We start from the raw sequence: 16,854 nt of genomic DNA on the forward strand, positions 1-16,854 counted from the left end.
CTCCTGCTGTTCTGTGTCAGGTTGTACATCACTGCAATTACCACCTTAGGGCTCCCGGACTGAATTGTTACTGCTATGTAGTCCCTTTCACCCATTCTGTCCATTCCTTCCATTTCCTCAAATCCCCACCGGTTTTTGATGAGCAGTGCAACTCCTCTCCCTCTGCTCCCTCACTCTTTCCTCAGGATCTGATATTCGGATCGCTTGTGTGTGTGTGTGTGTGTGTGTGTGTGTGTGTGTGTGTGTGTGTGTGTGTGTGTGTGTGTGTGTGTTGGGGGAAAGAGAAGGAAAGTTTTTGGCGTGAGGTGCTACCACCTTCACCTTGGCAACAAACATCCGTATTTGTGTGCACCACATCTTGCCGGCACCCCCTCTCCTATAGCCACAGTGCCTCCTGTTGCCCGTTTTGTGTGTGTGTGTGTGTGTGTGTGTGTGTGTGTGTGTGTGTGTGTGTGTGTGTGTGTGTGTGTGTGCGTGTGCTTACCTGTTTGTAGTTACAGAACAGATATATGCTCATGGCATCCTGTCTTGATTATTTACATTTGATTTTAGCTTGTTTATCAGGGTTCTGCACACAGCATTCAGTTACCTATTTACTGCTAGGTAAGCATTGGCAGCAAGTATATGAAGACTCTATATAGCTCTTTTCCCCCAATATCGAACCATGGCACTTGCACTGCAGTTCTTTGGATGCTTTTCTGGTATCATTGTCTCCCGTAGTGCAGTTCATGTTCACACCTCATAGTATTTATTGTCGCTTTCCTCTGTACTTAGCGAATTTAGTTACTGGCTGTGTCATATACATACTGGCTCTATCATAAATATTAGTGCAGCGTGTGTATTTTTGTATCGTATACAATTGGTGTATATGTGCATATATATATATATATATATATATATATATATATATATATATATATATATTATATATTATATATTATATATATATATATATATATATATATGTATATATATATATATATATATATATATATATATATATATATATATATATATATAAATGCGCGCGACTCGTTTTCGCACTATTTCGTTTCGTCGTCCGTGTTTGTGCAAGTATTTACGTGCTGAGAGCGACCTCTACCTCGTCACTGGACTCATAATGGTTCCTCAGAAGTTCATTCTTGAAATGCCTCGGGACATTTATTTTCTGAGACATCTTAGCGATGAGAACTTGGCAGTTGTAATGCTGCCTAAATTATCACAAGTACCTCAGGTTTTAAAATTGTAAATACTTCTGATCAATAATGATGGTCTTTTGCATTTATGCATTTGGGATATTGTTTAGGATTAAACATGAATACATTCTTGGCGGGTGAGCAGCAGGCAGAACATTGTTGCCAGTGACATTGGTGGAGGGATCATGAGACTGCATGCTTGCTACATCGGCTTTGGCAATGCCACTGTTTGAGCTGTACTTTTGGCATACCTGTGACATTTTTTGTGCTCTAGCACCTTGACCTGACACCCGGCCACACAGCTTTTGACCACAAGAGCCAACCCATGTACATTTTTAACAGTGCGTTAGAGAATGTGTGTTCAAAATCTTAAGATACTTCCCGCGCTGCCAGATGTAAGCCAATTGGTATTTTTTTCAATTCATTATTGTTAAGTAATTATTCGGAAGTGTACTTTAAGTTGACGTATGGTAACCTGACCTAATACAACAAAGAATGATTTTTTTTTTAATTTAGCATATCACTTCAAGAGCACAAATTCACTAACAGCAAAAAGTGTGAAACTGGCTGCTCTAATTACAGAAGCTGTCAGAGCAGCCAGGCTGTTGCTACCCACTAGAGAAATCCAGAGATTTGTGTTTTTTGGCAATACGTGGCTGTGTGCGAGCAGTCAAATTTGTGGTGAATCTGTATCTTTTGTTAATTAGGACTCACTCGCCATGGATTTAAGCTCCACCCATTCCGTGATTTGTTTGTAATCGTGTTATTACGATTTCGTGAGTCATCTTTCGTTGTATCGTGAGCGGCGTTTTGAATCGTTTATCAGCTTTGTCCCTGGAGCGAGTAGTTCTCATGTTCTCGCTACCTTCCCTTACTCTCATATTCATTCTCCCCGCCTTCCCTCACTCTCATCTTCATTCCCCCTTGCATCTTTACCCTTGTTTTCATTCTCTTTCTTCTTATCCTCTCACAATCTCGATGTTTTCTTAAATCCCACACACACACATGAAGGAAGGGCATTTGTAAGTCTTAGTCTCCTAACACTTGCAGAGCTTTCCTTTAGTATACTTGCACCCCTGCTTTTCATTGGGGATATTTTGCACCTTCTGCCAAGTCTCTTATTTTCACGGGAAATGTTAGTTACCATTTTATCTTAGGCACATGTCGATTGGACTCTAGGCCTATTGTATGTGTGTGTATGGATGTGTGTATGTGTGTGTGTGAATGTGTGTGTGTGTGAATGTGTGTGTGAATGTGTGTGTGTGAATGTGTGTGTGTGTGAATGTGTGTGTGTGTGAATGTGTGTGTGTGTGAATGTGTGTGTGTGTGAATGTGTGTGTGTGTGAATGTGTGTGTGTGAATGTGTGTGTGTGTGTGTGTGTGGATGTGTGCGTGTGTGGATGTGTGCGTGTGTGGATGTGTGTGTGGATGTACTTGCCTAATTGTACTCACCTAATTGTAGTTGCAGGGGTCGAGACTCGGCTCCTGACCCCGTCTCGTCACTGAGTGCTACTAGGTCCTCTCTCTCCCTGCTCCATGAGCTTTATCGTACCTCATCTTAAAGTTATGTATGGTTCCTGCCTCCACTACCTCACCTGCTGGGCTATTCCACTTCCTGACTACTCTATGACTAAAGAAATACTTCCTAATATCCCTTTGATTCATCTGGGTCTTCAACTTCCAGTTGTGACCTAGTTCCTGTGTCCCCTCTCTGGAACATCCTTTCTCTGTCCACCTTGCCTATTCCACGCAGTATTTTGTATGTCGTTATCATGTCTCCCCTAACCCTCCTGTCTTCCAGTGTCTTCAGGCCGATTTCCCTTTACCTTTCTTCGTAGGACATTCCCCTTAGCTCTGGAACTAACTTTGATTGATCAAGTGTGGGTTCCAAACAGGTGCTGCATACTTCAGTATGGGCCTGACGTACACAGTGTACAGTGTGTACTCACCTAGTTGTACTCATCTAGTTGAGGTTGCAGGGGTCGAGTCCAAGCTCCTGGCCCTGCCTCTTCACTGGTCGCTACTAAAACGCTTTCCTCCCCGGCGGGGAGGTAAGACACATAGGCAACAGTTAGGCAGCTAACTGGAACTGAACTTCTCCAGATTGAGGGACTGATAACCTCAAATCTACGACTTCAAGGGTGATGGACTGATTACATCGTCTTCACATCTCTACGGCTCCTGCCTACTTTCTGTACTCGACTGAAGAAGCCTACTGTGTAGGCGAAACGTTTCGGAATAAAGTTGCCTAACTGTTGCCTATGTGTCTTACCTACCAACCTATCGGTCATGTATACCATTTTGATATTCTCCCCGGCGGGGAATTGAACCCCGGTCTCCCGCGTGACAGGCAGGGATACTCACCACTGTGAGTGTGATTGTGTGTGTGTGTGTGTGTGTGTGTGTGTGTGTGTGTGTGTGTGTGTGTGTGTGTACTCAACTAGTTGTACTCACTCAGTTTTGGTTGCAGTTGTCGATTCATAGCTCCTGGCCCCGCCTCTTCACTGGCCGCTACTGGGTCACTCTCCCTGCACCATGAGCTTTATCATACCTCTGCTTAAAGCTATGAATGGATCCTGCCTCCACTGCATCGCTTCCTAAACTATTCCACTTCCTGACTGCTCTGTGACTGAAGAAATACTTTCTAACATCCCTGTGATTTATCTGTGTCTTCAACTTCCAACTGTGTCCCCTTGTTCCTGTGTCCCATCTCTGGAACATTCTGTCTTTCCACCTTTTCAATTCCTCAGTATTTTAGATGTCGTTATCATGTCCTCTGCGTGTGTGTGTGTGTGTGTAGATTAGGTACCAATTCCTCCAGAAATTTCCAGTTTCAGATTAAATTGTATCATTCTCGCCTACGTTGCAAGGAGTACAGATCGAGGGATTTCAAACGTTTCCAGCAATTTAGGTGCTTAATTTATGTGAGCAGTAAAGATTATTTGCTGTTAAGAGTACAGCAGGCGAAGGGGTCGGTGATGTCAGTAGCTATTTTTTTTTGCAGCAGGCTTCGAAATATATTTTTTTAATTTACTGTTCCTAAAACGTCGTGATTTTTTTTTTTTTTTTTCAAAAAGACACTTGCCTAGTAAGTAGCATGTTTGTCTGTTGGCTGAATTACGCGGGCTCATTCCAACACTGTTCTAATTGTATATATCAACACTGTTATATGGAAATGAGGCAGCGGATTTAAATGTCACAACGAGGTGGCTGGAGGCTGTGTAGATGTTGTTTTTGAGAACAATGTATGGTGTTAATTTGCTGAAAATTTAGAGCTTGTAGATCAAAGGGTGTGGTGGTTGGGAAAACTTTAATTCAGAGGGTTGAGAAAGCGTTGTTAAAGTGATTTGGACATTTAGAGAAGTCGAAGCAAAATAGGATGACTAGGAGGGTATATAAATCTGGGTTAGAGGGAAGCAGGGATAGGGGTTGTCCCAGAAAATGCTGCAGGGAGAGAGCTTAAGGTTGTTTTGAGTGTTAGGGGCTCCAACATCCAACAGGCTTGTGTTCAGTTTGAATGGAGGTAAGTTCTTTTTTCTCTCTCTCTTGACGTGCTGTTGGAGTGGGAACCAGGTAACGTTTATGAAGAGAGTCAGGGAAAGTGGTTTCCTCCAGAATGGCTGCATTCTGAAGGAGGGGTGGAGATGTTACTGTGATGTCAGCATGATTCTGGCAAGACAATAATTTCATAAATGTGTTTCTTGCCATTCCTACTTCGGTGAGAGATTGGTAGTTTATATATATATATATATATATATATATATATATATATATATATATATATATATATATATATATTATATATATATATATTTTCTTTTTTTTTTTTTCAACAAGTCGGCCGTCTCCCACCGAGGCAGGGTGACCCAAAGAGAAAGAAAATCCCCAAAAAGAAAATACTTTCATCCTCATTCAACACTTTCATCTCACACATAATCACTGTTTTTGCAGAGGTGCTCAGAGTACAACAGTTTAGAAGTATATACGTATAAAAATACACAACATATCCCTCCAAACTGCCAATATCCCAAACCCCTCCTTTAGAGTGCAGGCATTGTACTTACCATTTCTGTCCTGGGAACCCTCATCCTCAGAAAAAGAATAAACTTGCTTCATGGAAGACTCAGGGCTCTCCTGAAGCTGTTTGAAAATTTTCTCCACCACCCCCTATATATTCTTAAAATACGGAACATATATATATGACATTGAAAATACTCCTAAAATGATAAAAACCCTTGTGATGTTTAAGGAACACAGGGTGAGCCATACTTGTGCTAGGTGGTATATTAAGAGCCAGAGACTTGGCTCACCCCGGCACGTGGTGTCACTTAGTGTTCACTTATAACACATTGCTCCACTTATTGTCTTGGCCCACTTTAATTTGTGCCATTATATTTAATATAATGGTACATTTTATAATTTTATCCGATGGATAATTTGGGGTATATTATTGAGTTGTTTAGAATTTCTCTTACACACACCAACCAACCAACCAACCAACCAACCAACCAACCAAAAGTAAGACACAAGAGAGAGAGGAGTAGATCGACTGCATTTTCTTGGACTGCAAGAAGGCCTTCGACACAGTTCCTCACAAGAGGTTAATGCAAAAGCAAGACAGGCTCCTGCCTGTCCCAGCTACTGGACCACTTCTGACAAGGTCCTGGATGCTGTAGAGGATAAACAAAATACAGTTGTAGTATACACAGACTTTGCAAAAGCTTTCGACAAGTTTGACCATGGTGTAATAGCACACAAAATGCATGATTAAGGAATAACGGGAAAAGTTGGCAGATGGATCTACAACTTCGTGACAAATAAAACACAAATACTAAACAGAGTAAAGTTCCGGGCAGCCACGGTAAAAAGCTCTGTTCCACAAGGCACAGTACTCGCTCCCATTCTATTCCTCATCCTCATTTCTGACATAGACAGAGGTGTAAGCCGTGTCTTTCTTTGCGGATGACACCCGGATTACCATGGCAGTGACCTCCATCGAAGACCCCGCGAGACTGCAAGCGGACATCAACCAAATCTTCGAATGGGACACTCAAAACAATAAAGTTCAGCGAGGAGAAATTTCAACTACTCAGATATGGGAAACTTGAAGAAATTAAAAATGTGCCAGGGTTTACAACAAATTATAACCATGCAATAGAGCGGAAAAGTAATGTGAAGGACCTGGGAGTGATAATGTCAGAGGTTCTTGCCTTCAAAGATCACAACAATGTATCTACCTCAACCGCTAGGAAAATGATTGGATGGATAATGAGAACCTTCAAAACTATGGATGCCAAGCCCATGATTCTCTTCAAATCGCTTGTGCTCTCTAGGCGGCTAGAATACTGCTGTACACTAACGGTCCCCTTCAAGGCTGGCGACATTGCAGACCTGGAGAGTGTACAAAGAACTTTCACGGCACACTCAAGTACGAGAAGGCACCTAAACTACTGGGAACTGTTGAAGGTTCTTGATCTGTATTCCCTCTAACGCAGGAGAGAGAGATGCATGATAATATACACTTGGAAGGTCCTGGAGGGATTGGTACCAAACCTGCACACGAAAATCACTCTCTATGAAAGCAAAAGAATCGGCAGGAGATGCAACATTCCCCCGATGAAAAGCAGGGGCGCGATGGGTACACTGAGAGACAACACAATAAGTGTCCAGGGCCCCAAGACTGTTCAATTGCCTCCCAGCATACATAAGGGGGATTGCCAATAGACCCCTGGCTGTCTTCAAGAAAGCACTGGACAGGCACCTAGAGTCAGTACCTGACCAACCGGGCTGTGGTTCGTACGTCAACTTGCGTGCGGCCAGCAGTAACAGCCTGATTGATCAGACCCTGATCCACCATGAGGCCTGGTCTCAGACCGGGCCGCGGGGGCGTTGACCCCCGAAACCCTTTCCAGGTAAGCTCCAGGTAAACGCATAACAGCAAAGGCACTGCAATGGATCAGAGAATAACTGGCAGAGCGGCAACAACGAGTCATGGTACGTGACGAGGTGTCAGAGTGGGCGCCTGTGACGAGCAGGGTTTCACAGGGGGTGGAACCCTGCTGGTATATGTAAATGACATAATGGAAGGGATAAACGCAGAAGTGTCCCTGTTTGCAGATGATGGGAAGTTAATGAGAAGAATTAAATCGGTCGAGGATCAGGCAGGACTATCAAGAGATGTGGACAGGCTACATGCCTGGTCCAGCAACTGGCTCCTTGAATTTAACCCCATCAGATGCGAAGTCATGAAGATCGGGGAATGGCAAAAAAGACCGCAGACAGAGTATAGTCTAGGTGGTCAAAGACTGCAAACCTCACTCAAGGAAGAAGATCTTGGGGTGAGTATAATACCGAGCACATCTCCTGAGGTGCACATCAGTCAGATAACTGCTGCAGCATACGGGCATCTGGCAAACCTAAGAATAGCGTTCCGATACCTGAGTAAGGAATCGTTCAAGACTCTGTACACCATATACGTTGGGCCCATGTTGGAGTATGCAGCTCCAGTTTGGAATCCACACCTGGTCAAGCATGTCAAGAATTAGAGAAAGTGCAAAGGTTTGCAACAAGACTAGTCCCAGAGCTAAGGGGATTGTCCTATGAAGAAAGGTTAAGGGAAATCGGCCTAACGACTCTGGAGGTCAGGAGTATCAGGGGAGACATGATAAAGACATAAAATACTGCGAGGAATTGATGAGGTGGACAAAGTTAGGATGTTCCACAAATGGGACACAGAAACAAGGGGTCACAATTGGAAGTTGAAGACTCCTGTAAGTCAAAGGGATGTTAGGAAGTATTTCTTCAATCATAGAGTTGTCAAGAAGTGGAATAGCCTATAAAGTGACATAGTGGAGGCAGGAACAATACATAATTTTCAGACGAGGTTTGATAAAGCTCATGGAGCATGTCGACTCAGTGTGGCAGAGGAGAGGATAACGATTCGGCACAGCAAGCCACCTAAAAATACTGTAGTTATGAGAAAGTACAAGAGAAAAGTGGAGAAATGCCAAGAATGCTCATAAACTTTATATATATATATATATATATATATATATATATATATATATATATATATATATATATATATATATGTATATGCAAAACAATACTGTGAAAGAATAGAGAAGTTCCAAGCGCTTTCATGACTACTCACATTATCAAGGAATATATATATATATATATATATATATATATATATATATATATATATATATATATATATATATATATATGCAAACAATTGCAGACGGGCGATCTTAACTATGCAGGACAAACCACGAGGGAGGGGGTGGAAATCTTTAGCTCAAGTACTTTCACACTTCTCAGTTCGTCGTCAGGAGCTGTACAATGTTGCAAGGGAGCAACCAAAGCAGGGAGAGAGGTCTCAGAGTAGCGTAGGTGTCACCGGCCACGGTTACCCTTAGACTGGGTTAATGGTCGGTGCCAACCCCACCCTACCATCATCCCCCTGCTGCCCATATGGGGTAGGACGGTTTCATATCTGACATCTCAGAAACCCTCCTACCCCATTTGGGGAGTAGGGAGATGATGGTAGGGTGGGGTTGGCACCGACCACTAACCCAGTCTAAAGGTAACCGTGGCCAGTGACACCTACGCTACTCTGAGACCTCTCTCCCTGCTTTGGTTGCTCCCTTGCAACATTGCACAGCTCCTGATGACTCACTGAGAAGTGTGAAAGTACTTGAGCTAAAAGTTCAACCCCCCGTGGCTTGTCCTGCTTGTGTGTGTGTGTGTGTGTGTGTGTGTGTGTGTGTGTGTGTGTGTGTGTGTGTGTGTGTGTGTGTGTGTGTGTGAAAGTAACTCGTGTGATAACCACTTGATGCTTAGCTTCTAAGAATTGAGTTCATTAAGCCGCGAGCTTAGTGTAAAATAAATAAAACACATACGGACTTGGGACCTCCAGAAGCAGACATCTTACTAGAGGGTGACATGTTCGTAATTTCGCCCCTCACTGTAACGAACACTCCCGACTGGTTTATGGAACGTAAAGAATTGTACTAGCAACAGCAACCGTAACATGCACCGAAATGTAGAAAAACCGAAATCTAAAATGGCATTGGGTATTAACCTGATTGTGTCAAAATGAATGCTAAATTTAAAAGAATGATTGGAAATAGTAATTAAAACAAGTCAAATGTCCTTAAGATGTGTCTGACAGTTTCAAAACATATCCAGATGGTAACACATATGACAAAATGCTTAGAAATACAAATATGAAAACATATTACATTACAATGAAGCCGTCAATCTGAGGCAGATAGAAATGATCTAAACCAACATTATTATGGATGTAATTTTAATTATAATATCTGCATTATGGATTTAAAATAAACGGTCTTGTGTTACGGTCGCAAGCTGAACGTGGTTAGATTACTTTTAATTACAATGAGGAACCCATAGTAAGATCTGTAGCAATACACGAGCAAGCTGAGCTAAAGAATCATGAGTTAATGTGACAAAAACTTAACCTCAGTAAAAAGACAAAAAAATAAGGATTAATTTTCATAACTTATGATTACTCACCTGTGTCACTTTGAATTGTTTAATATTAATGGTTTTAATAACCTAAAAGAATAGTATCTACCTGACGTTTGTTCCGAGGGTCGACGCCCTCGCGGCCTGGTCCAAGACTAGGTCTCTCGGTGAATGGCCTGATCAACCAAGCTGTTGGTGTTAGTCGCATGAAATTCAACAAAGCACCATAGGCTGACTGATTAGGGACTGACTTGACAAACTTGACGTCTTGAAGACGACCAGGGGTCGTTAATATCCCTTATGTATAACAGGAGGACGTTGAGAAGTCTTGGTCCCTTCACACTTATTGAGTATTCTCTTTATTCACTGCACCTTATTTCTCATTGGGGTATTTTCCACCGTCTCCCAAGCCTCATACTTCAATACCTGGAGTATACCTGGAGGGTGTTCCGGGGGTCAGCGCCCCCGCGGCCTGGTCCATGACCAGTCCTAGAATTTTCCAGGTGTAGATTATAATGTATCTCTCGCTTACGTTCCAAGGAGTACAGATAAGAGGGGCTTTGAACGTTCCCGGTAATGTAGGTGCTTGACTGAATCTGTGCGGGCATTGAAGGTTCTCTGCACATTCTAGGTCCGCAATTTTTGCCTGCCATGAGCGGAGTTGTAGAGTCCAAAAATTACAGGAAGACATAAGCAGGATTTTCCAGTGGGCATTGGAGAAGAACATAACGTTCAGTGGTGATAAGTTCTACCTTCTTAGGTATGGAAAGAATGAAGAGCTCAAAAGGAGCACTATATACAAAACTCAAGAGGGTCACCAAATAGAGCGAAAGGAACACGTAAAAGGCCTGGGAATAATTATATCAGGTGACCATTCTTTTAAGGAACATTAGACAAAGATCACAACAGCCAGGAAGATGACGGGGTGGGTATTGAGAACTTTCAAAACATTGGAAGTAATGCCGATGGTGACTCTCCAAATCGCTAGTGCTCCCTCGTTTAGAATATTGCTCAGTGCTGACGGCCCCGTTTAAAGCAGTAGAAATATCAGAGCTGGAACAAGTACAGAGATCGTTTACGGCTCACATTGAGCCAGTAAGGCACCTAAATTACTGGGAACGCCTTCTGGTCTTGAACATGTACTCACTGGAGCGGAGAGAATGATACCTAATAATATATACCTGGAAAGTACTCGAGGGCCTGGTCCCAAATCTGCACACTGCCATAACAACATACTGGGGTGAGAGATATGGGAGGAAGTGTAAAATAAACCCAGTGAGGAGCAGGGGTGCGATGGGGTCCCAGACTATTCAACATCTTACCAGAAGATATCAGAAACATGGCTGGAACAAGTGTAGAAACTTTCAAGAGGAAACTGGACAAGTATCTTTACCAGGTGCCAGATCAGCCAGGCTGTGATGGATATGTGGGGCACTGGGCCTCTAGCAGCAACAGTCTGGTTGACCAGGCATGCACCACCCATGGCCGGGCTCCGAGAGTAGTGAAACTCTCGAAACTCTTCAAAGGTAAAAGTAAAAGTATCCGGCCTAGAGAGAACAAGCGACATGTAGTAGTATCATCATTGGTTTAGCAGCCGTCGTTTTGAAGGTCCAAGTTATTTAGCCCATCATTTTCCTTGCAGTTGTGATATTTACACTGTTGTGATCCTTGAAGGTGAGACTTTACATGATCACTCCAAGGACTCTCACATTGGTCTTACGCCTTGTTACAAAAAAACGCGATTCTAAAAAACTTAGAGATCTCCAGTGAATACTAGAAAGGACTGCCCTTCTAGCATTCAGCCTGTTACTGGGTTTTCGTAACAAGTAGTCAGTATCCTTGTCCAATTATCCATTAGAATTCAATAAGAATTAATAGTGCTTCAGGATTACAACTGGTAGGCTACTAACTAGAGAAATTAAAATTTAGTAAATTTATTAATAATTAAGTTGTCTAGGCGTATATCAAATTAAATTAATCACAGTAATCAAAATAATAGTAATCACTTCTCTCGTGTACAGTATTATTGTGCTGAAAGCACATATCACATTTATAATTCTTAAGTACCGTCTGGTACATTAACATTTAATAATACAATATACAAATAAGTTTGTGTGTATGTGTAAGTGCTATGTCTCATGATTCGACTAGACTTAAACAAGTGACTGACAAAGTCCTCTCATAAACTAAGTTCTTGACCGAGTGGCAGTCAGAACAGTCTGCTTGAACAATAAAAAGAATGCTAAGTCCAGTAGCAATATAACAAGCAACTGCGACACAGAATCAGGAACAAGGAGATAATATAACGACCCTAAGTAGGGACCATCAGCAGATCCTCCACAAAAGTCACAAAACTCCCATACTACTGAATCTAAGTTCAGCATAGGAAAATCCCCGACTGTGACAGTACACAGAAACCAGTACAGATTAGGTCAGAAGCTACAGCTCAGGACCTGAGTTGCTCAGAGTGTTTTTGCGACACACAACCTCAATACAACGCCGAAAAACACTAAGTCTATACTATGTTCGGTGAACAGAGTCCCACAGAACCTACAACAATAATGAGACAAGAGACGATCTTCCAACAAGGGCCAATAAGGGAGATTTAGGCTCGTCTTGTCTAGAATACGTCCAACCACCAAGCAAGTCCAGACCAGACTGAATACTTCAGGCGAGGTGAGAACACCCCCCCTCGATCACGTGATAGCTCCGTGGACAGTTGCTGCTCAGCAACAGAGAAGCCGGCAGAGTAACGAGCAAAGAGCGATAATTACAGTAGTTAGACAATCAAGACTTGAACTATGAGCACATAATATGTTACATCCTACCTAACAATAGTAACTAAGTCAAATAATATAAAGCAATATATTTACGATTTAGCTATTATCGCAAATATAAGCAATATAAAATTATATGAAAAGGTAATATACATTATATATATATACATCATATACATTGTAACCCATTCAGGGGTTGCAACACGCCCTAATAAATGATTTCAGTTTGTTTTATATTCCTTTCCTGTCTTTATTTCCTCAGTCTTTCCATAACGGAGCAACTGAAACGTCTCATGATTGAAAATCATATTATTGTTAGTGGTTCATGCAAGACTTTCTTTTTATTAGTTTCGAAGCTTGATGCTCTTCCCGATGAATGCAGTTGTTAAATTAAGTTTTGCATAGTTGACTGTAAATTCGTGTTCGATTTACTAGGAAGGGGTTATGTGAGTTTTAATCGGATCAGTAATTTTGTCAGTCTTAAATATGGGTGTTATTGCTCGTTTAATATTTCATATTTCACTCTAAAGATTAAAAGTTCGTGAGCCAGTAGCTGGGGAGAGAGAGAGAGAGAGAAAGAGAGAAAGCGAGAAAGAGAGAAAGAAGAGAAGAGAAGAGGAACGAACGAACGAACAGGATGTATTGGGCGTTGCGCAAAACAGCGGTTTTCCAATTGAAGAAAATACTGTACTGAAGTAGATACGGGCGAGTCTTGGCCCGCTACTTGCGGTGCCTTATTGTTAGTTGGAGAGCGAGTAGTTTCCTATTTATTTTTAACAAGATTGAGTGTATCAGCAGTTTACAGCTGTCCTACTCTATGACGTTATAGTTAATGCAAAAACTTGTCGTGTATCCCTGAAACGTTCCAGAAGGGGGTTGGAGGAAGTCATAACACGCTGTACTGGAAACGTATAAATAACCATTAAGGTGCATTGGGCTTAGCAGTAGATGTAAAAGGCTTGAGCTTATAAAGTTTTAAGATGCATTATTATTTAGCAGCATTAAATGTTGACCCGAATTGACTTTAGAATGCAGGGCACATAAGATACTTTAGTTAGAGCAAAAGTGTGACGTAGTTCTTGGTCATATGACTTACACCGTGGAAATTTTGCTTATTTATCAGTGGCTGGCTTACCCATCAATCTCCCATTCCCCCCCCCCCTTTAAAAAAAAAAAGGTCGCGTCACAAGGCATGATGGTAGGATTTCTACCACAGTGTATCACCAACAGGTGTGGTCCAAGGATGTGATGACTGTGGGGCCTTTGATATCCAAATGTGTTAACTCAAGGCCTGGAGGTTTAACGACCATTATCCTGTTGGTTGTGTGCTGGTTAATTGTGCCGCCTGAGCTGCTAGTTTACTGCGCACCCGCAGCTCATCCTGTGAGTGGTAGCACAAAAAGCAGGATTACAGAGGTCACAATAAGTCTTTGAGACCCTATTGGGTATTGTTACATCACTAAAAAAAATATTAATAATTTCATATATTACAAGTACTTCATATAGCTAGTGTACACAATACAGTATGGTATAGAATCTCCAAAAAAATTGGCATATTATTACAACTAAAAAAACGTTGGTCATAATTGGGTTGCAATATCCTCAATAAAATCAGTTTATTCATCTAGTCGACGCAAAATGAGGATACAGTCGCAAGATTTCAGATATCTAATCATTAACAACGAAGTGTTTTGCAATATCATGTAAGGTTTGCATGGAGAGTCTTGAAAGGTTGGATAATTTCATACTCATAGTGTTGCAGTGTATGGCCCTATGTTCACACATTGACATCTCCACATAAACAATACTGACAGCGATACAGCCTAGCCTTAGTCTATGAGTAAAATTTTGCTATCTACTGTTGAATGTTTTTTCTTGGTAAGCGCTGAACCCATTTGGGTCAGTCAGCGCAAGTCGTGGTTGAGGCTTGATCCTCCTCCTACTGACCATACATAAATTTAACTTGACACATTTTATTGTGATGGACAATGAATATGCTAGTTCCTGGCAGATGAGCTAAGATTACTTGCAAGTGCAGGTAATATAAATATTATTGCTATAACAGACACCTGGTTCAACTTGAAAGATAGAGCAATGCCTTCTAAATGCAACATACAGGCCATACCACGGGCGGGATTGAACCCGCGGTCAGAGAGTCTCAAAACTCCAGACCGTCGCGTTAGCCACTGGACCAGCTAGCCGTCATGTTGACGGCATTGAGGGGACTTGAGCTGGAGTTCGTCACGGCCACGCTAGCTGGAGATTCGTCTGTAATAACTTGCATTTGTGGTCACAGTGGTGCCTATACTAACCTTCCTATGGTGTAGAAATATACCTAGTTGGACGAATCTTATTGTGGCTAGCTGGTCCAGTGGCTAACGCGACGATCTGGAGTTTTGAGACTCTCTGACCGCGGGTTCAATCCCGCCCGTGGTATGGTTTGTTTGCAATCGTGTCATTACGATTTCGTGAGTCAACATACAGGGTTACAAACTATTCCACACTGATAGGGTCAACAGGAAGGGTGGTGGAGTGACGATGTATGTCAGAGATAATTTAAACTGTTGTGTTAGACAAGATGTAAGATTAGAAACATCGGACACAGAATCTTTTTGGCTACAGTTTCTCGAGGGTTGTGAAAAATTAATTTTGGGTGTGATTTATAGGGCCCCAAACCTTGATAAGGAGTGGCGGTAGGCTGCTATGGAACGAAATTCATAAGGCGTCTAGATATGAAAATGTGTTAATGGGAGATTGTAACTTTAGACAAATTGATTGGTACTATGTGACAGAAATATTGAGTCTAGTGACTTTCTTGATACGGTTCAAGACTGCTTTTTTAAAACAGTTTGTGACTGAACCAACTAGAGGAAACAATTTGCTTGACTTGGTTCTTGCCAACATGGGGTTAGTGATGAGCTAGGGAAAAGCGACCACAAATCACTTAGTTTCAATACACAAATAACCCGCACATAAAAGAGAGAAGCTTACGACGACGTTTCGGTCCGACTTGGACCATTGACAAAGTCACACTAACAGAGGTGGAGCAGGACGGCTATATATAGGCAGGAAGAGGTGGAGGTAGTAGTAGTAGTGGCTGGCTGGATGGCGAAACGTCTACGGTGGGGATGCCCGGGTGTTGTGCATGTGTCATTTCATCCTGTCGGTATTATATACAATTCTTGTACTACTACTACTACTACTACTACTACTACTACTACTACTACTACTACTACTACTACTACTACTACTACTACTACTACTACTACTACTACTACTACTACTACTACTACTACTACTACTACTACTACTACCACCTTCACCTCTTCCTGCCTATATATAGCCGTCCTGCTCCACCTCTGTTAGTGTGACTTTGTCAATGGTCCAAGTCGGACCGAAACGTCATCGTAAGCTTCTCTCTTTTATGTGCGGGTTATTTGTGTATCGTTCCAGTCACGGTATTGTGCCTTTTTGTTATTTATTCACTTAGTTTCAATATATCATGGAATTACCCAGTTAACTGCAATCAAGTCACTGTCTCAGATTTCCGCTTTGCCGATTTCATGGGTATGAGAAATTACCTGGGTGGGCTAAATTAGGACAACCTTACTATGTGTCAAGTTGGTAGGGTTGGTTGCCAATATGACGTATTTCAGAGCATAATACTGGCTGCCCAGATGACTTTTGTCCCGAATAGGGAAATTAGATCTAACAAAAATGATCCCAAATGGATACACAATAGATTAAAACATCTCATTGGTCAAAAGAGAGGCATATACATGCGTATCAAAAGAAGGGATGGGCAGTTAAAAAATAAATTTACTCAATTAAAGAGAGAAACAAAAGGAATAAGAGCAAAAAGGGATCATGAGACTGAAGTCGCAAGGGATTCGAAGACTAACCCAAAAGGGCTCTTTAAGGTACAGAAGTAAGATTAGGATAAGATAGGCCCATATCTTATCCTAATCTTACTTCTGTATACCTTAAAGAACCCTTTTGGGTTAGTCTTCGAATCTCTTGCGACATAAGCCTTGTGATCCCTTTTTGCTTTTCTTATTCCTTTTTTTTTATTTCTCTCTTTAACTGAGTATATTGTTTTTTTAACTGCCCATCCCTTCTTTTGACATGCCTATATATACATCTCTTTTGACCATTGAGATGTTTTAATCTATTGTTTATCCATTTGGGATCATTTTTGTTAGATCTAATTTCCCTATTCGGGACAAAAGTCATCTGGGCAGCCAGTATTATGCTCTGAAATATGTCATATTGGCAACCAACCCTACCAACTTGACACATAGTAAGGTTGTCCTAATTTAGCCCACCCAGGTAATTTCTCATACCCATGAGTAACTCAGGTCAGATCACTGACAGTGATAAGGAAT

The 16,854-nt window shown here is 41.7% G+C and overlaps 1 protein-coding gene across 4 annotated transcripts in view; it reads left to right on the top strand.

Annotated features, from left to right (window-relative positions):
- Nucleotides 1-16,854, top strand: part of Slmap (Sarcolemma associated protein) — a 575,111-nt gene that overhangs the window by 152,564 nt on the left and 405,693 nt on the right. The gene's annotated exons all lie outside the window — the stretch shown is intronic.

Source organism: Cherax quadricarinatus, chromosome 19 (genome assembly GCF_038502225.1).
Source record: "Cherax quadricarinatus isolate ZL_2023a chromosome 19, ASM3850222v1, whole genome shotgun sequence".
NCBI classification, from domain to species: domain Eukaryota; kingdom Metazoa; phylum Arthropoda; class Malacostraca; order Decapoda; family Parastacidae; genus Cherax; species Cherax quadricarinatus.